Raw genomic sequence first — 20479 nt, forward strand, 5'->3', positions numbered from 1 at the left:
ATCTCGAGTAAAGATCCTTCTGAAATGCAGCAGAAATATGTAGTTTTCTCCCAGGTTTGTGGAAATGGGGAAAAGATCTTCAACTCTTATAAAAATTACCTAGGCAGAATAGACTAGAGAGAAGAGATCAGTCTTTGAACTGAGTGGTCTCTTAGATGTGTGATTTTAACTGTGTAAGTCCAGTTGTAACGTGGTGTGTGCAGATGGAACCCTGTATTGCTGAGGAGCACCATGTTAAAGCTGTGCCAAGATCCATTTCGGTGCCCCAACTTGAGACTTGTGAGGATACAATATAGTGTGGCAGATGCTCTGTGTCTGATCAAACTGTTCTCCATGGCTATGATCTTTAAGAAGCGATGCCTTTGAAGTGTCTCTTCATCATTTAATTGCTCAAAAGCATATTGTAACTGTGTTTTTCATTTCCATTATTCTCTGCATGTTGTAGTTTCCAAAAAGCAGCGCTGTGAGATTGTCACTATATGTGATCATTGTCTGTTCTAATTGAGAAGGCTTCACAGGATGGACTAGAAGCAGTGGTTAATAATATTTTAAAGCTTTTCTGAATTCTTTATTTAGTGGGGTAAGACTGGCAGAATCCTTGAAGTCAAGGTTGGAAAAAGTCAACTTGCTTCTTCTGTTACTCCAGTAATATTAATTGCTTTCTTTGTAACCTTTGTTCCTTCTATAATGTTCTCCTAGCAAGATTCCCACTGCAATGCATGACATATTTTCTTGAATGAAAGCTGGAGTAAGCAGCAAGAGCTGCGTGAAGTGTTCTGGTTGGAGCAGCTGACCAATTGGTAGGGGAAAGCCAACAGGAGGAAATGTGAAGTCGAGACAAATCAGTTATGGGTAAAATAGCTTAAGACCTGTACTCATGTTTAGCATTTATATAGAAGTTTAAATTCAATGCAAGTAGCCGCCCTGCTGAAAGCATTTAGAGTAGCTGTTTTGTGTGTTGGTATTTTCGTTTATTTAAGTAGCTCTTGTAGAATTCAGTGCTGTATACAAAGATTCAGTCATTTATCCACTGTCAGCCATGCCTAATATGGCTGCTCAGTATTCCCACTGTATGCCTAAGGAGATTAAAAAAACACACAACACTTCTTGGACCACTTTAAATGGCAAAATCAAATGTATCTCATCTTAACAACAAAGTTAATTAGAGCCTGCAGTATGTTGATTAGAGTACTTAGGTTCTTCTTTGTATCCCTCCCTGCAAGATGTCTTCCTTTTCATATAAATTTCAGACTTGTTGGCATGGTGCTCTCTTGCTCTTGTTGCAGAGTGTTAGTTCACCTCTACTTTAGATTTTGAAAGCAGGAAATGCATCAGCCCTGCTTCTGTCAGCCCTACCACAGTGCAGGTTGGCATCATGATTTCCTACCCTTGCCCATCTCCTCCTCTCCCACCATTTTCAGTGTGGCTGTGATCCCACATCCTCCAGTAGCTTGTGCTGTGTGGTGTGATGCTCTGCTGTTGCATGCTGCTCCCCTCAGCATGAGGCCTTTTTCATGATAAGACCAATTCTTCCCTTGCCAAAAATGAACTTTAATTACCTTGCTTGCTGTGGTAAGAGTGTTTTTCACTCCTATCTCCCATAGCACAGGATTTTGTTGATTGGTCTAAACTTACCTCCAGCACAGTGGGGCTTGGAATTGTATCTTATCTCTGACGTATGTAGCTGAAGATACAAGTGAACGAGGCACTGCCCCTTGTCTGTACTGTTACTGATCACCCCAGTGTGTGGGGAGTGCACAGTGCAAGGGCCTCCATGAGTTTAGCTAGCAATGGGCACTGGGTGCTTTGGGGAATTCGGCACAACCAAAAGAATAGTACAGGAAAATGGATGATGGAACTGGAAGTTAGATCAGTACCAGGCAGAATGTATTTAAGAACTTTCTTTATATTTACAAACAACACAAGAATGGTTACTGATTTTTCTCAGAGTTATTTTAATTTGATCAACAAGGAATTGCATAATCTCCTGTTTGTAATGTATTCTTGATCAGAGTGTTGCAAGTATTTGACATTTGCATTTGGGCAGTCTTGATTAGAACTGACAAACATTACTGTGCATTGACTAGATGAAAAAAAAACATGAAATCTTTCCAGTTCAATTGCTCCCTTTAAATGTTGTTGCTCAGTGGATACAAAACCACAAACATGGTCAAACTATCTCATTTTATAATGCAGTTGAACAGCAGCCAAAATACATTGTTTCATTTTGTGAAGACAGCGACTGATATAATTTTTTGTATGTTCTGCTCCTTATTTCTCTGCTGTAGCTGCATGCATATCTTGTACATTAAGGCAGAAGGGAATCTGAGGTTGTAGCAGTGTATAAAAGACTGATGGTAATATTGACAGCAGGACTTGGCCCAGGGTAGGCAGGTAGAAGTTCAGCGCAGACAGGAGCTGGTGTACCTTCATAGTTTTCCAGTCTTTTGGTTTAGATGCTTAAACAGACAACTGGGATTAACATCTCATTGTTGGGTCCAGTCTGATACAGAAATTGTTTTCCATGCCTGTATGAGAATATTAATAATACAGAAGTAGACTGAAACAAGACAAATGTAGAACCAATCTGTTGTGTATGGAAGGGTGTTTCTGGTGAGGAGTGTGCCCTGACTGCACTGAGAACACGTGTGAAAGAAATTGCAATGGTTTTCATGAAATAACAGCTGTGCTCATGAAAATTAATAATTCATTTTTCAAGCATTTAAAAGATGTTTCTTAACAGTATGGCAAGCCAAATCTCAACTATTAGCAGTGCTGCTGAATGAATTGCAGAGTGTTGTTATTCAGGATCTATTTGGTTGTAATTCCCATGTCAGCATTTATTAGTTTTCATATTTGTGTTCTGATAACTAACAGTAGAACAATTTGTAACAATTCACTATCTCTGTAACAGCAAACAACCTCATGTCTAAATAACAAAAAATATGGAGCAGTTTATATGTAAAGCATTCATTGTTTTAATTAGCAGATCATCAACAAAGTTTAACACAAAGGTAGTCTGATTTTACTTGATTAAGGTTGTTTTACTCCTAGCTAATAAATCTAATAAAGGAAATTTAATTTAGATTAGAAGGAAGGATTAAGCTCTTTGGAACTACTGAGCATTGCCATTCCTTTCAATGCTCTCAGCTTGGGTGTCAGGCTTACTTTGTTTTCTGGAATTAAAGTTGCAGGCAATTTTAAGTGGCACCCAAATGGAAGTTCCTGGTCTCAGTCACAAAACCACCCTCTTCTGCCTCACCTGGATGCTCCCAGGCACGGGATATTTCTGCACCCTTCTCAGCCCTATCCAACACATAGCTGTCTTGGTGGTGAGATCCTTGAGTAAGTCAGGTGAGATGGCCAATTGCTGATGAATGGAAGAAATCCCCAGAGGAAGCATGCTCACCAGCCTTTCAAACCTACTGCTGGAGCTTTTGATCAGAAAACCTTTGTTCAACTTCTGCTGCTGTCCTGGCAGTTCTGCTAGAAGTCTGACATACAGCAGTTGTCTTGCTGTTTAGCGATATGATCTCTTCGATTCTAGGGAGTCACTATCCAGAATGTGGCACATGTTGAGTTGGGAATAGATATTTTTATTACTTAAACATTATTAAGTTTACTGAAAAAAGGTGCACGTTGGGGTGAAATGAGTATGTTCCCAAACTTGAAGGGTTTTTATTTGTAAAACTGGAAAACAGTTTTTCAGAGAGTCAGGATGTTTTCCTTCAACTCTTTTAAATGAGCTGTTTAGTGTTTGCTTTCTTGTGATGAAATAGACCAAGTCTGAAGCAAAATAATAAAATCAAAATATTTGAAAAGGAGAATAATACAAAAGCAAAATATTCCTTTTAGAGTAAACATTTTGCTTTATCTTGAAATTATTTTTTCTTAAATCCTCCCCTACTGTCTTTTCAGACTACATAAAACAGAGGTTTTCTTTCCTTCTTTTTTTTTTTTTTTTTTTTTTTTTTCCTTGGTTCTGTGCCCAAATAGAAATCCATTATTCACACAGCTCTATTGACAGAGCAGACACTGAAATCCTGTTGGAATTCAAGTGAAGAGTAAAGGGAAGTAGAAGTAAAGTAATCAAAGCAGTGTTATTTTAAGGTCCAGTATTATGTTCTGCCACAGCCTGCCAGTGAAACACTGCACCTAAGGATGCTTGGAGTCTCCTTGGGGGTAGAACATTAATATCGCTGAGTTCAGACTGTGTCAGTCTGACTGTGTCGCATCCTTTGTTCCCCAGGAGTCGTTGTCCAAGAAGATAGCTTACAATGTGTGTGCTGCTTGGCAAGTGGTGTCACACAACATCAGCTGGCACATCCACAAGAGCTTGGCTTGCAGCCTTCGGAAGGCACTGCTGGGACAGGAGGCATCTCACTTCGTTCCTGGTTCAGCACATGAAGCTGTCTGAAAAGCTCTGGCTTAACATGAATTTCAGAAATCCAAGTCTTTAACTTTTAACCTGTCTTTAATCTGACCTTAATACACGGAGGAGGGAAAATCATTTTTATGGTGCTTTTTCCCAGACGTGTTTGTGCACTGGGCAGGCATGGGAAGTCTCTGACTTGAAGATGGGGCAGGTGGAGAGTGCGCTTCTAGGGAGTAAATGAGTGAATGATGTACAGCTAAACGTTACAGAGCTCAGTCTGTGGGTTAGGGACTATTTAGTCTTGGTTTTTTAGATCTTTGACATTCAGGAAGATGGAGCTATATACTGCTTTGCTCAAATCTGTGTGTTGTCAGCTTTAGCATCACAGAACTTGCAGAGTGAGGTCTGAGTAGTACCTGTGCTTTATGGACTATACTGTGCTGATCTCTCTGATGATAGTGACAGGGCCCAGTGGAACAGCATGGAGCTGTATTGAGAAGGGCCAGGTGAGGATGAGGGGAAGGTTCTGCCCTAGAGAGCAGTGGGCATGGCCCTGAGCTGCTGGGGCTCAGGGAGTGTTTGAACAATGCTCTCGGATGTGGGGTTTGGATTTTGGGTGGTCCTGTTTAGGGCTAAGACTCATGCATATAAGTCCACTCATTTCTCCTCTTTGGTTGTGGGCGTACCCTGCCAAACCCTGTCATTGGAGCTGCTGATCCCCAAACAGTAATCTTCTAGCAAGTGGAAACCCAAATCCTTGTGGCCACTAAATAGGATCTTGTGCTGCTCACGTTGCAAACCATGGTGGAAGGAGCATGTTACAGTGTAGCAGTAAGGCTGATGAGTGTCGTGAGTGTTTCAGAAGTCTCCTTGAATGATGTGTGGCTTGTTCACTAGATTTGAAACTTTTTTTTTTTGTGTGTGTGGGGGGGTTTTCTTTGGTAGTAATTAAGATTGATGTGCTCTCTGGGCAGACTGGTTTATGAGCCTGGTGGAGATGTAGTTCCCTATGTTAGATCTTACCTTTCTGAAGCTGAGTCATCGCCAAATGTTTAACATCTCCTACAGGAATCATTTAAAAAGACAAAATTCAGTGAACTGATCCAGGAAAGGTGCATCAACGGTTTGAGGACAGACACCTTCATGGAGTCCAGTGAATTTACTGCTTTTGCAACCCCTACTCAGGCTGATGTCCACAAAAGAAAAGGAAGATCGTTTTTAGGTTAATTTTAGGGAAAGCTGCTAAAAGGAAGAACTTTCTTTGCTTAGTCACACCAAGACTTTTAAAATTCATTCAAGACTGCAGCAACCGTATGGCTCACAAGTCAAGGAAGATAGAAACTCAGATGTCTATATATACAATTCTTGCTGTAGCTGAATTTGCATAGATATGTGTGTGAGAGTCAGGCACATTGTGCTATGATACAGGGTATGATGTTTAAGGGTAGAAAGCTGGGGGGGTTAGGCTATGGTCTTAAATCTAGAGGATAAACTCAGATATTAATTTCCTTTGCCCTTAAATGCACACATGTTGTACAATTTCCAACTGAACTGCGGCTGTGCCTTGCAAATCCTGGCAGCATGATTTGTGTCAGTCACCCAGAAGGCAGCTATAATCAGTATCCAGAGGCGATTTCAGCTCTGTAGAGTCAGCAGACACAGATACCAGTCGAGTTGATTGGGGATACGGACAGCTTTCATCCTCCCTGTGCTTGTCAATGTAAAGAATTACAGTTACCTGTGAAAATAGTTTCTCAGTGTCAGCTAAGGTAAGTGTGAGCTTGTGGTGTAGTGCTGAGTGCCCTCAGATGAATTTCTACGCATAAACACTATTCTTTTCAGTATCTGCTGCTCTTTTTTCATACATAATGTCTCCAAAAGATGTTTTTTAAGACTTCAGAAGGGTGTTAAAATGGTGTGGACAAAGGCCATTTCTTCCCTATGGTTGTAGCAGCAGAGAGGAGATGGATTTCCTGCTTGAATTCATGAGTGGGAACAGCAGGCGCTGCTTTTCTTCCTTTTTTTTTTTTTTAATTAACTTGAGCTTCTAACACCTGTAGAATAGGAACAAAGGTTTCAGGTCACTGTTTCAGAAATGGAAATTGTAACATTAAGAAAAACATAAACATTACTCATTACCGCAAGATTTTTATTGCCCTTTTGTGCTTTAAATGTTATAGGATGAGGCTGACATAAGTTGATCTGAGTTTGTGGTAAAGGTTACCTAAAGAGCATGGTGTGTGCGGGTGACCTGCAGTCTGTAACACTGGTGTGAGAGGATTGAAGAAGCTGGATGGAAGGATTAATTTTTATAATGCTCTATATTAGTACAAATATAACTAAAATTAACTATTTCTTGAAAGAGTGAAATGGACTGAAATAGGGTTCCTGTATTGTATTTTATAACCGTGCATCTGTTTATGGATTCTAGATCTGCGACCCAGCAGGGAGTGAAGTTACCATAGGAGTGGGTGGGGGATTTGAGAGTGAAGGTGTGAACCTCATCTGTAAATATTCTGAATCTGGGGACTAAACAGGTTCCTAATGAGTTCCTAATGATTTCACTGCCATTTTAGCAAGGAAAGAAGCATTTAACATATATAAAGTATTTTCTTCACTTCTTGTACATTACTGGTAACACCTGCGTTGTCTCTTATACACAGAGCACAAAGCTCACAATTTTAAGGAATATAAATGGGGATGCTTTCTGGCATCTTTTTATGCTTCTTATCCCAAGTGGAGTTGCTAAGGCATTTTGTGCTCTAGTCACACCTCTGTTCATTTCGATTCCTAGAAATGTATCCTCTGAAAACAACCAGTGGCTATTCATAATGCTCATGAGTTATCTTTTGGCCCGGTTTTGATGTGGTGCGTTCAGAGCCTCTTTGCATAGTTGTGACATGGGGCAAATCACAAAACTTCCTTGAGCTTTGGTCTCCTGTCTATAATAGCCCCTTGGGATACATGAATTCAAAGCTCCTTGCATTTACACTGTCCTTAAGCCATTTCTCTTTTTAACCAGATATTACAGCATGTGTATATGACACCATTCCAACCATTTTTTCTGAAGGATCCTGCAGCTAAATTGTGAGAAAACCCAGCACAGATTGTGCAGACATGAACCTTTCATTTAAGCAGCTGTTCTGATCCCTTCATGTTGAAAAGGCAGGAGATCATTTGCAGAAGTGTTATCAAAATACCTTCTGAAAAAAGAATCGGAGTGAGCCAGGAGGGATTCCTGTTCTCTGTACTTGCAGCTTTTATCTTCCCTTGGTGATGATGCGGTCTTTGTCTGCATGTGCTCAGCTTCCTGCCCCACAGCTCTGCTCCTCTCTGCGTTCCCCATACATCCCATAGGGCAGACCAGATGCTGGATGCATACCAAGCTCTGGGTGCTGGGCTTTGACCAGCCCGTGTCTGGCCAATGAAGAAAGCAGGCTGGATAACTTTCCCTAAGTGATGGCAAATAATCTGTGACTTTTTCCATCAGGCTGCTTCTAGATCAAGTAGACATGTAAATCTTTAAGGAACCAACCTTGCGTCAATTTTGGTTTACATCAGTGACTGGTTTCAATAAGAGCATGATAGCGTATTGTGATTTCCTTAGGAAGCCAGGCTAACACACAGAAGACTGCTTTTAACGTAGTTGATACTGATTTCTTCTTCTTAATAGACAGAAAATTGTCCAGTTCTCGGTTCAAATTATTTTAGCTGGGACCTTCTTTCCCAAGAGAAATACTGCAAACAGTGTAATGGATTTAAATTAAGCAGAAGGTCATTAGGGTTAAAGAAATTGCTGGTGTTTTATTGCATTCTGTACATGAGGTCTGGTAGGCTGGAATCCAAGCTACCGTACAACCCATGGCAATGGAAGACAGCCTGGGATCTGGTGGTGGTATTGCTCTGCCACGGGGATCAGCAGCAAGCTTCTTGCAGTGCTCGTGGAAGGAAATAATTTGAGTACAGCTTAAATAGACAGTTTCTCACATTGATCTCTGACCACAGACCTTTCTGTGGAGGAGAAAGAGGTGCCCTTTGTGTAATTTAATCCTTTCCTGCTGGGTGGCCCTACAGAAGGCTTTTTCTGTAGCTGAAATTCCTTTGGTGCTCTGTGCGGTGCAGAAATGATTGGAGCTGCCTTCATACAGCGCTTGAGTGAAAATTAGCGCTGCCCTTTCTTAAAGTTTCTCTCTGTTTATGAAGCAGAGTTGATGAAAAACAAATTTAATTCCTTGTTTTGAGGTTAATGGATGCCAGGGGGGAAGGTTCCTCCCTTAAAATACAAAGTTAGGATAAACTTTAATTAGGAGTTCAGAACGTGGAAATTTTGGGCTGGGCTGCACTGCAGAGATTGGCTCATCCACGTGTTAGTCTGTCATTTTATTAAGGTAAATCTTCCTCTTAATTCCAGTTAAATATTGTAGTGCCAAGACTCTTCATTAAGAAACAGTTCATGTTTAGTCCAGTGGTAGTAATGAAAAGGATGTGCTGAAATGGTAGAGAAATTGCAGAAAGGGGGAAATGACTGTGATGTGCAGCTCGTAAATGCTCTCTACTGTTCTTTTCTGGGTCAAATTCCCATTGAGTTTCAGGGCTCCTCACATGGATTCTTGTTTGTGTAGAAACACAAGAGATCAGTGGACTTTGACTGCAGCACTGAGCTCTGAAGTAGTAACAAGAAGTAATAGACTAAGACCGGACAGAGAAAAGGGAGGACTCCTAATTCTGCCAAAACTTGGGCGCCAGGTTATTATTTTAAGTATAGATTGCATTATCGCTCTTGTTTATCTGTGAATTGAATCTCATATTTAAGAAAAGGGAGCTTTTGTGAAGTGCTGGAGTGAATGTAAATTAGTGAATTGGGGGAGATTCAATCTTCGAGGAGATTGAGAACAATTTAAAAGTCCATTGTTCGGTGTTCATCTTGTTTTCTGCCTGTATGAAACACGTCTGCAGTTGTCTCATATTGGGAACTGCTTTTGTTAGGAAGAATTAGACAAGTAACGGGAAAAGGTTTTTCATAACTCCTTTTCAAGTAAACAACCAGTTAGGGTTTTATCTTTAGGCAGCTGACAAATGCAAGAGCGTTTTCCAGTTTTGAAGCCTGTTCCTCTCACATTGTATGCTTTTAATACAGTGTGGCTCATAAAGCAGATCCTTTTTTATTTTTTCCCTTTTCTTCTCTGCCTTCCCCCCATAGAATTCAAACTGAGATGTGGGATTGGGCTGGTAAGCATGAATTTGTGTAGTTCCTTGCTGGGAGTTGTGTCTGTGCTTTGCCATCGGGTGTCTGCTCTTGTTGCCATATGAGCCTTCACACTGATCGAGCAATCACCAAGCCCAGAAACAGAAACAAGGACAAACAAGGTGTGTGCTGGGTCAGCGCTGTGCGAGCAGAAAGCATTGCTTCTTCCTTTTGTATCACCAAGGAGGAAAAACCAATCCTGCTAAATTGGTTCTGTGCTTTGGTCTTGTGGCTAGGATGTCTGGGGAGATTCAGGCATTATGACCAGTGGGAGGGAGGTATAGTTTGAAGAGGGCCTTGTTTCGGAACAATATTGGAGGCAGATGGCAGGCAGAACATGGCTGCCCATCCTACTTTGTTGAAACCAAGATGATTCTGTGAGTTCCAATTCCAGTTTTCCTGCCAGATGTAAAATTCCCACTAAATGCAGCAAGAATTTCCCCCAGTTTCACCAGGTTGCCCAAGTTCAGTGCTTAGTCAGCACTGTTTTGTTGTGTGCTCAGTACTGTACCAAAAGAGACTGCAGTTGGGAGGGCAGTTTGCTTTTGTTGATGTTGTTTACAAATAAAGCTGACTGGTTTGGTATAACTGTGTTGCAAACTCTCTGAGACTGTAAATTTAATGGAGTGCTCCCAGGGCATGCATAGATCTAAGGGTAACAGTTTCTTGCCTATCAATAAGTATCTTAACGCCTTTACTTTTAATACTGTGTATAGGACTTAAATCCCAAGAAAGTAATTCCACCACTGCCATTCCTTTATATCATAGGAGTCTGTATTAATTCAGGCTCAGCTCAGTTTTCTAATACATTATTTATTTAGCTCTTCAAAATGTCTGTGGTACTGCATGTAGTTGACGGAGCATATTCCTGTTTGTTAATATTAAATGGCAACCTGTTTTCCCAAGGCGCTTAAATAAATGAATGCCTTCAAATAAGGCTGTGATTCTAAAGCCCCTTTTTTTCTTCCTCTGTGGGAGCTGTGGCATCCCATAATCTTACCTATGATTCCTGTTCTCTACAGTCATCTATTTTAATAGTTCTGAAAGCATCTTTATTTCTTTAATATCATTTTGTGATAAAAATGCTTGTTGAGGGTTTCATTCTGATATCTAGCCTGGCTTTTGCTCCCTCTCTCCTGGGAGATGCAAGCTCAGAATCACCTTTAGATTCAGTAACAAAATCACTTACATAAGGGGTGAAGTACTGAGCTGGTATTTGCTGGCACTTGGCATAGCTTACAGATCAGGGTACACAGCAGTGCTGCGGAACTGATGGCAAAACAAATGGTGTACAGTGCTTGGAAATGAATGAGTCATGTGAATGAACGTTGACACGTACATCTTCATCACCATATTAAGATTAAAGTGAGTTGTCTGCTGTACAATTGCATAATTGCTTCAGTGACTGATTTGGTGTTGCTCTGTAATAAGTTGTGAATACTGTATGCTGGCCTGGTTAATGGGATATTTACTGAATGAATATATTTGTATAGTTTAATGGGAGGGTGTTTGGTAAAATTAGAAGGATGAGAAAGAATGGCTGAAGAAAGTGATTCTTCAGTGGGCAATAGAGTCATAATGAGACAGAGCTGGGTTTGGAAAAGGCTCAGGAATAAGGAGAGGAAAAAAATAGAAAGCGTCTTGGTCAGATTAAGCTTTCCTTGGGAAGGAAGAAATAAACTGAGGTGACAAATGATGTGATGGGAAGGCAGATGAGACCTTAGGGGGGCAGAAGCCTGTAAGAGGAGCACACGTGGCCTTCTGGTTGCCTTTGCCATCCCTTTCTTTGTCCTTCTGAGACTCCTGGAGGAAAAGTGCTGCTGCTACCTTTGGGATTTGAGAGAACAGGGCTGGTGTGATGTGGGCTGGAGTCTCCAGTGTGCAATAAGAGGACACTTGCCACATTGTGCTGTCCCTACAGGCACTTCTGGGGTTGCGGTAGGCTCCTGGTGCCCGTGGCTTGCTGTGACATTGCTGAGTTGGGGCCACCCAAAGCTGTGGTGTGGTCACATAGCTCTGTTGGTAGAGTGTTAGGGGCTCCTACCTGGGGGAGGTCACCTCTCTGCTGGTATGTGAAGGCTTGGAGGATGAAGCCACGCAAGGCCAGATCCCATTCTGCATCTCACTGCAGAGGTCTGTATCCAGCACCCAGGTTGGCACTGTGTTTACTGCCAGGGTGAGGAGAATGCGCAGTGCCTGGTGGTACCCTGAGCCAGGCTTTGGCCCCACTGGGGGAGGCAGCTTCCTTCCAGCAGTAGCAACAGCTTCATTTTTACATATCTCTCTTTCAAATTTAGCTATTTTAACCACTATAGACTAAGATAATTATTTCATGAAGAAATATTATCTGCAAATTAACCTTGGATCTTTGCGTAGGTTCAGAAAGAGAGAGATAAGGAATTTTATCACAAATTGCAGACTTTCTGGGTTTAACGTAAAGGCCGTGGCAAGTAATACATTTAAACTGCATTTAAGTAGAAAAGACCAGAATATCAAAGTCTAAAAGCAATAAACATTAATTTATTCAGAAAGTTTTTATTTTTTCTTTCTAGTTTATATGTTCTTTTCGCACACTGTCATTTAATGAGGTTATACTCTGATTAAAGTGGAAAAAAAAAAAGTAAAATTAAAAGGGAAAGTGTTTTATTCCAGTAGATAAAAATGTTGCTTTTAAAGTATTTCAGCTCACCCTGTGTTGTCTGAGCTGGTTGTACAATTCTCCCTTCATTCAATGTGGCTGCTAGACTAACAGATTTTGGGGGAAAAAACTCCCCCTTCCATAGAGTTTCTATTGAAATTCGTATTTTCATTTTCTGTGACAACTAACACAATTCCTGTAATCCTTTTCAAATATTCACTGGCAGTCTTCCCAGACATATATTTTGAAGGTTAAATGGTTTAGGATTTATGTACTCTACTACATAGGTAGATCTGAATAAGCTAATAAGCCTGTATGGCCTCTCCATTGCCATGACCAGCTTGGATCTCAGGAAGACTATAGCTGTGGCAGCACGGAGTTGGAGGTGGTTAATGAACTGTGTTTCTCATCTCTCTGCTGGGCTAATGAGCCCAGGGTGAGGCGTTGGGCTGGAAAACTGCTGTTAGTAGTTGCAGTGCTCACTTGGGTATTGTTACACAGTGCTCCTTCACATGGTGTACCTGCCTGGTAGCTTGACGTTTTGTCTTTCCATCCAGGAACATCTCCATTTTTTTTTATTATAGGTTGCACTTGGCATGAGTACAGAGCAATAATTAAAATAATATTCCATGAGGTTTGCATTTTAGTACAGCAGTTTGATTAAAATTGGATATGCTTTTTCCTCTCCCTTGAGAAACATTGCTCTCTTCATGGCTAATGAAGAGGAACAGCACTGCGATCAATATTTATGGTGTCATTTGGGGCACCTGCAGTTCTTTCAGCCCTTTTTGTACTGTAGAGCTGGAATGGATGTTGTAACTCCAAGGTAATTAATGGCTAACTGTGCAACTTGATATGAAGTCTTGAATGACACTTCTTTGTACTGTTTCTTCTGAGTCACGTGTGACTTTTACAGGTTTGCTGGTTCTCACAGCTGATGGGGCAGAAGCAGGAATGTGTTTTTTTCAGTGAAGTCCTTACGGACCCCTCAGTTACACCCCATGGTACTAATTCATGGGCTCTCTGAATTGGGAGAAGTCTCTCTTGTGAGTAGAAACTCTTGCCGTTGAACACACACACAAAAAAAGCATGTATGCACTCTTTCAGCTGTGTTCACTGAAAATCTAAAAGAGTCAAATTCTTTTTACATCTCAGTCTCTTATATGTGTCCCAATAACCGCTGAGCATAGCTAATGCTTAAGTCAGAAACGAGTGTTGCAAAGTTTGCTGGCTGTTCTGCGCTTCTGCATCTTACTGGTTTTCGGTCTGCTCCTGTCTTTGCTGGAGAGTTATTGTGCAGCTGCTCATGGAGGCCACAGAATCTGGCAGTATTCTCTGTCCATGGAACTTTGTTCATCTCTTGACTCATTCAATCCTTTCTCAAAATAACAGTATCATCTTTGAATGCTCGGTGGGCTGCTCCTTGCAAAGTTCTCCTGTTCTCTGCCAGTGACAGGGGCTGGAGGCAGTCCAAAGTAATTAGTGAGTATTTTGGAGACTGCTTTGGCAGCCCTGTTAAATATGTGCAGTCAAGGCAGGATTACTATGGGGGCTCATCATTTTTCTCATTAGGGCATCTCTGTGATCTGTAGTCTTTTTTTTTTTAATTGGAAATTAGCCACTCTTATTAACACAGGAGATACCCTTTGGTCAAAATCGTGACAGGATAAATGTGTATAGTTCCTAATAAAGAGAGAGGAAATACGTCCGTGTACATCAGGGTGGAAATTTGCCCTTTTGTGTCCATTCCATTTCTCTCGGAGGAGAATTTCATTTTCTAGTAAAGGCAATAAATTTTCACTGCTCAGATAAGTGACTACAGAGGTTCATCATCAGGATTTGAGGAAATAAGCCTCCTAAGAAGATGGATGATGACAAAGGGAGTAAGAGTTGTTATCCAATCATTTGTCATAGTCTAGAGCATTAAGATATATGGGCGAGCCCCCTACACAATGTGTAAAGTTCCTTTTTCCATCAGATGGTTAGTACGTAATAACTTATCTTGTGTGTTCAGCCAGTATTACATGCTCTCTGAAAACTCATTTTGTTTGCCTCTCTGTATACACAGTAAGTGTATACATTATAAGCTTATATATTGATAGGAAGCATTCAGACATCTTCAAAATGCAGCCCCACGATTAGTGAAGGTTAGAGCAGGCTTCCCTGGTGCTCACATTGACTTCCTTCCCTCCGCCCTCCATCCTTGTCCAGATGTTAACAAGAGCTGCCTTGCCTGATGCGCCGATACTGCTGTGCTCCTGGCTTTCTCTGGAGACATTTCACTCTGACTGCTTTTCTGTGATTCCCTGTTTTACAGGAGCTTTCCTCTGGTTCTGCCCTTGTCTCAAGGCTTCGAAACCATGTAGCAACCACTGGATACAGTGTCAGTGAAAAATGAGATTAAACATTCATGGCTGTGGGAGCGTGTGTTAGCATATATGTATTAATTCAGCACTTCCTTCTGGCTTTCAGTATACTGGGAGGTTGTGCTGCCATTGAGGTGACTTTAAACTCTCTTCCATCTGTGGAAGAGTACATTTCAATTGCTTGAGAGCAAGTAAAATCTTGTTCTTCTTTCGTAGTTTCAAAGCAACCTTGCCCCTTTATTTTAACACACCATTCCTATCTAGACCAAGTGTAGTTAAGACCAAATTTAGAAATAGTTTTTTGTGCTGTGACAAAATGTTGATTGTTTCTCTGGCACAGGAGCTCTTTTCCTTATCCCTTAGCAGTTTGCTTACTTTATGATGTTAAGAGAGCACAGTGTGTGGCTTTGGCTGCCTTGGTGACCTGCTCCCTGCTTTGCTGCTTGTTGCAGGATGTCAGACGCAGGTGAGTTTTGCCCTTCTCCAGCTGGGTGCACTGTGGCACGGAGTAGCTCAGGAACCTGACTGCCATCAGCTGAGTCTGAGAGCTTGGCATCTTGCACTAAGTCTTAGAAAACCCTGGGAAATCCTCCAGCGTGGCAGCTTCCTTATATGTGCTGGAGTTTTGACCTGGCTTTTAATGTTCTTCCTCCAGCCTGTTTGGGTATTTCATGGCCAAAAACCTCTATGGGGTCAATATATTTGTTTGCATTTCTTTCTTGTAGCTGCCTTGGGTGGCTGTGCTGACTGCTGATTAGTCACAAGCAGAGAACTTTCGTTTCATTCTCCTTAATAACGTTTTTAGGTATGAAAGTATCATGCTCAGTCTTCAGTCGTGGCCAGGAAACCTGTGTGAGAGATGTAGACATGGTGGGAATTGAGCAGCTTTCCAGCAGACTGACTTCAGTTTGGGTGTGCAGTCCTTCGGCATTCAGTGCCTGGCCACGAATGGGAGATCTGCTCCTCTGGGCTCAGGAGGCATCAAGCATTGTGTGGTCATGTTTCCATGCAAGCAGACCACAGTTCTGAGTCCTAGATGTGTAATTTCAGCACTAATAATAGCTACCATTTTTGATCACTCAATACCAAATATAAAGGTGGCTGTTTCTGTTACACTTTCAGAGTATTCTATTCTGCAGGCTTCTTTTCCCTGTTTTTGCCTTATCTTTGATTGAACAATTACCTGAAATGTGATGAGGACATGGTATGCAGAAAGTCATCTGCTTGTCTTTTTTCCCAATGACTCTGAGGCGCGTGTGAGCGGCAGTTATCTCAGCTGCTGATCAATGAAGCTGGAGCTAATGTGTGAAGTGACCTTTTGGAAGAAAAAGAAAGTTGTGCCAATATTACAGTTGTAGTTTGAGTCAACTTTCACACTTCATCATGTGTTTAGTTGCAGGAGCTGCCACTTCACTGACTTGTATTGCTATATCACTCAGTATTATGTCAACCAAGTCAAGAGACATTCAGGATTTGTCTTGTTTGTCAGTTGTCATGTTTTCATTGGCCGCGTATCATTACTGTCACATGATGACCTTTATTGTTTTAAGGTTAGATTTCACTTGTTCTTCATGGTTCCTCCCTAGTATTCCATCTGACAGCAGGTGGCTTTACACATGTGTGGAGACTTGCATTCTGCACACATCTCACAGGTGTTCGCTGGGTTGCACTTTGAGTTTTCCATGCTGGCTAAGGTCATCCCATGCTTTCACCTGTTTGTCTTTCCTGTAGTTTGAAGCAGCATGGCTGTATGGTTCCCCATTTGGTGGAGCCATTGGGATTTTTACCTTTGAAATTAGACCTGGTTTACAGCTGCTGAGGGGTAAGCAAAGGTTATGCCCTGCTGTATGTTTTTGTTGTGCTTAGGAGTCTGATGGATGGAGCACTCAATTATTTAGCATCTATCACATTTTCGCATGCAACACCTAAACAAATACAAGTATCGCTTACTTTTCCTCCAAGTATATAAAATGTCATTTTGCTACACTAATCCACAAACCTAAAAGAAGCATTTGCTGTTGCTTAAGTTGCCCTTTGAATGAAATAACATCTGAATTGAAATTTTAAGTATGCATGAAGACAGTAAGGTAGCATTTGCAGCGTTAGGATTTCAATAATGTATGGAATTAGCAGAGCTTTATTGTATTTCTGTGCTTGCGTGCCCTCCGTTGAGTAAAAGTTGTAATAAATATAAGTTCAAAGGTAAAATTTTATTGCTGTGCATGAGAGGATAAAAAATAAATTAGAGTAATGTAATCATGCTCATATACGTTATGAATTTTGAACACTGTCTATTAGAAGGTTTGTCAGAATGTGCTTAGCTTTGAAAATACAGATTAACGCTGAAGGTTTTAATATTGTTCTTCCTTATGTGCATATTCCTTGAGAATATCGGTGTAAAATATCTCCTGCCAAAAGCAATTGTCATAAAATGGCACTTTCCCATTTTAATAGCTGAATAATCAGAACAGAAATATTTTCTAAGTCGCTGAGGGGTTATTGCTTTTTTCATGCAAAGAAATTTAGCTGTAGAAAACTGAATTTTGTCCAGATTTTCTCTAGTTTTTCTGTTTCAGTTCTTATATTTGAAAAGCGTGCCCAAATGCCTCCTGACAGTCCTGACAGTTCCAAGTGTTTAGAAAGGGGGATGGAAGCCTTCATTTGATTCCCTTTACTGATTCTGTGTTTTCCTTTAATCTAGTAGCAAAGTTAAAATAGTACTTCTCTAACAACAGCTAGAAAACCTGGGAGGGGCTGACTGGTTGGAATCTATCTGGGCTCTTTACAGTTCATACATCTTTTTTTTTTCTGCTGTGGAGCAGCTTAAACAAGGACCAGGTCAGCACTTCAAGCTTACTGAGAGAGCAGCTGTTGCTGCTCTGAAGTACCAGCATAGTGGTACACTATATATACACATATGCCTGCCTTTAGCACCTTGAGAACCCCAACTTTGAACACTTTTTGACATCAAAGTCAGTTCTTTCTCCTGTTTTCTCCAGTTACTGTGCATTTATCATCTTCTTTGCTTTTTTTTCCTCTGTAAGCAGTGGGCCTATTCTGATCAGATGATTGCAGCATAAGCCCTTTTAGGAAGTCATTTTAACACAGTCTTCAAGCCTATAGCCCCACCTGTCTGGTCTGAAACAAGTGAATGGCTGTAGATATGCACGCGCATTTTGGCTTCAGCAACGTAGCCAGCAGTGGGTGGAATGCCAGCTGGAGTAGTCCAGCTCCACGTGCCATCTTCTGGAGTCAGCTGCCTTGGTCCAGCACTGTTGGTGCTCTTGAAGAATGCAGTGGGCAGTATGAGAGGTTTGGGGACACGATATCTGTCTTGTGGTGGGTGCTGCTCTGCTGGCAGTGCCCCAGTTCACAGTGAGTATGATAATGTCGGCCAGTGCTGCCAATATGCTCCATCTTGCTTTGTCAGTACTCAGTGGCAGCAGTTGTGTCATCAGAATGGTAGAGGAAGAGCGAGCACTTCCATGAAAAATAGTTTTGCCAACTGAGAAGAAGGTAGAGGAGAGTGCTGCATGATACAGAGCCAGCTTCAGGCCAAGAACACTTATCAACCGTACATCTATGTATGTTTTCTAGAGACAGGAAATAACAAGAAAGTTCTAAGTAACCCTTCCATATTTTAGGTCATGATAAGTACATCCTGCCTTTAAATTCTTGTATTGATGCCATTGCAGCGGAGGTGTAAACAGGACTAAGCTTTTGTTAGTGTAATCAGCATCACTGTATTATCATTTTTAGAGAATGGAGAGGTTTGGAGGCCAGATGCGCTGTAAATGGCTCTAAAGGAGTGATGCAGTACTGGCTAAACATGTAGGTTTTGTTATGTATTATGTGATTCAAGTTCTACCTCATGGGCAAAGTGCACAGAAAATAGTATTTATATTGGTTCCTGTATTTGTTTTCTCCCCATCTGAAGTACTGGAAGATCTACACAAAATACAGTGGGGTTAAACACTCCTATTTTTCTAAAATGTACAACTTGAAAATGGTTCAAACATAGGTATGGTTAGCTAGAAGTACCTTAATGTTTCTGAAAACTATCTTATGCAGTTGAGACATATAATTTGATAGCTGGCAAAAGCTGTGTGTACAGCAGTAGCTTTTATTCCAAAGCTGAGTGGTTTGAGATATGTGTTGCTTTGGCCTAGAGCAGATTTCAGTCCTTCATTGAGCCCCTGGGCTGGTGGTCAGTCTGTGTTACTGCATGTCTTCTCGTGTGAGCTTTTAAAGCTATTCAGGATATTTGAATGCAGCGTGTTCTGAGTTTGGTGCGTTGGTTAGAGGCAAAACTTGAAAAATGAACTACTACTGTTAGTAGCACTAATAAAAGTAAATGTAGCCTGGCATTTGGCCCTGCATGCTCTGAGCACTGCCTGATGGATTGTGGAAGCTCTGAGCGGCTGTATGCGATTGGGCCACACTCTGCATCTGAACTGAGTGCACATTTTTGTCTTAACTGCTTTTAAATGAGCACTTATTTTTAAGGGGTTGGCATAAATCTAATTTTAATTTACTGTTTCCATTTTCTTTTGCATTGATCCTCTTTCTGTGGAGATTCAATTTCAGACTTGGAGAAAGATGTTTTTCAAAGATTCCAGATGGTATTTGCAATTATTTATTATCATTAGCATTCACTGTCTCTGAAAACAAGTCTTTTGCCAGCTTAGATAAACCATTTCTGTTGCACTCTTGTTTACAATTTTTCAGTCTTACGTTGATTAAAACTCCCTCTTGGGCTGATTTCTGTGGCTAGAAGAGAAAAAGAGAATAAGGTTTCCACACTGTGTGGCAAATTGTTAACTCTTATTTGGGAATATTGCTTGGATAATAGTCAGTCATAGCCTTGATGACTATGAAGTGCCAGCAAGGTACATCATTCTTATGGGGAACATAATCAGAACAAAAAAATAATCATAATCAAAACAGTAGGTATAAAAGCATTGCTCTTTTCCATGTTCTTACGACTTCTCTTTATTGGGTTGTTTGCTGTTTGAGAGCACCATTATTGTAGTTTGCCCTGTGTAATATGTTTGGGTTTTTGTTGTTTTGTTTTTCTGTGGGGGTCTTAAGTGTGAAGATGGCACCTGAATTCTGTGGAAACTGAGTGTTTAGAAATTTCTGGCTGTGATCCATTGGGAATAAAATGTTACCTTCTTTATTCTAAATTGAAATGCCTGAATACCTGAATTGACAAGTCCTGCTGTACAGGTGCTTAAGATGAAGTGGACTCTATACGCCACTGGAATAAATAAGTCAATTCAATTGTTTTTTTTTCTTAAAGTTTTGGAATCACACTTATATTTATAGTATTTAAAGGCATTTGACTTGTTTGCATAATTGGTTTCTGCGCTATTTTGTATTGGTTGGCATTTTGAACAAAGCAACACTGGGAAGAAAGCAGAGGGACACCTGCTTCAGTTATACTACAGCATCGATTCCAACAATAAATCCTAATTGTAATCAGTCTTGATCAACCCACCTGTGTAGATTTGTTCATTTATAATTAGTAGGAAAAGAAAAATATATTAGGAGAGAGAGGTAGAAAAGGAGGGAACAGAACACCAATTATTAGGAACAGCCACTTGCAGTTATGTGCTCTTCTTTGTGAATACAGCAAGCTCATGTTTACCTTCAGGTGCCACGTGAGCAATTTCTCTTAATTCAGGAGCAGTTGTACGTGCAACCACAAGATAGAATTAATTCTTCTGCTCTTATTCCCGAGCCCAGCAGGTGAATGCACAGCAGTTTTTAAAAAATGACTACTTGTCTTTGTGTATGAGGTAGCAAATACATTGGAGCCAGTGCGCTGTGGAGGGAACTCTTGCAGCTCTATT

The 20479-nt window shown here is 40.9% G+C and overlaps 1 protein-coding gene across 5 annotated transcripts in view; it reads left to right on the forward strand.

Annotated features, from left to right (window-relative positions):
- THSD7B (thrombospondin type 1 domain containing 7B) overlaps window positions 1-20479 on the forward strand; it is a 461190-nt gene that overhangs the window by 301106 nt on the left and 139605 nt on the right. The window lies entirely within an intron of this gene.

This window comes from Coturnix japonica, chromosome 7, assembly GCF_001577835.2.
Source record: "Coturnix japonica isolate 7356 chromosome 7, Coturnix japonica 2.1, whole genome shotgun sequence".
NCBI lineage: Eukaryota > Metazoa > Chordata > Aves > Galliformes > Phasianidae > Coturnix > Coturnix japonica.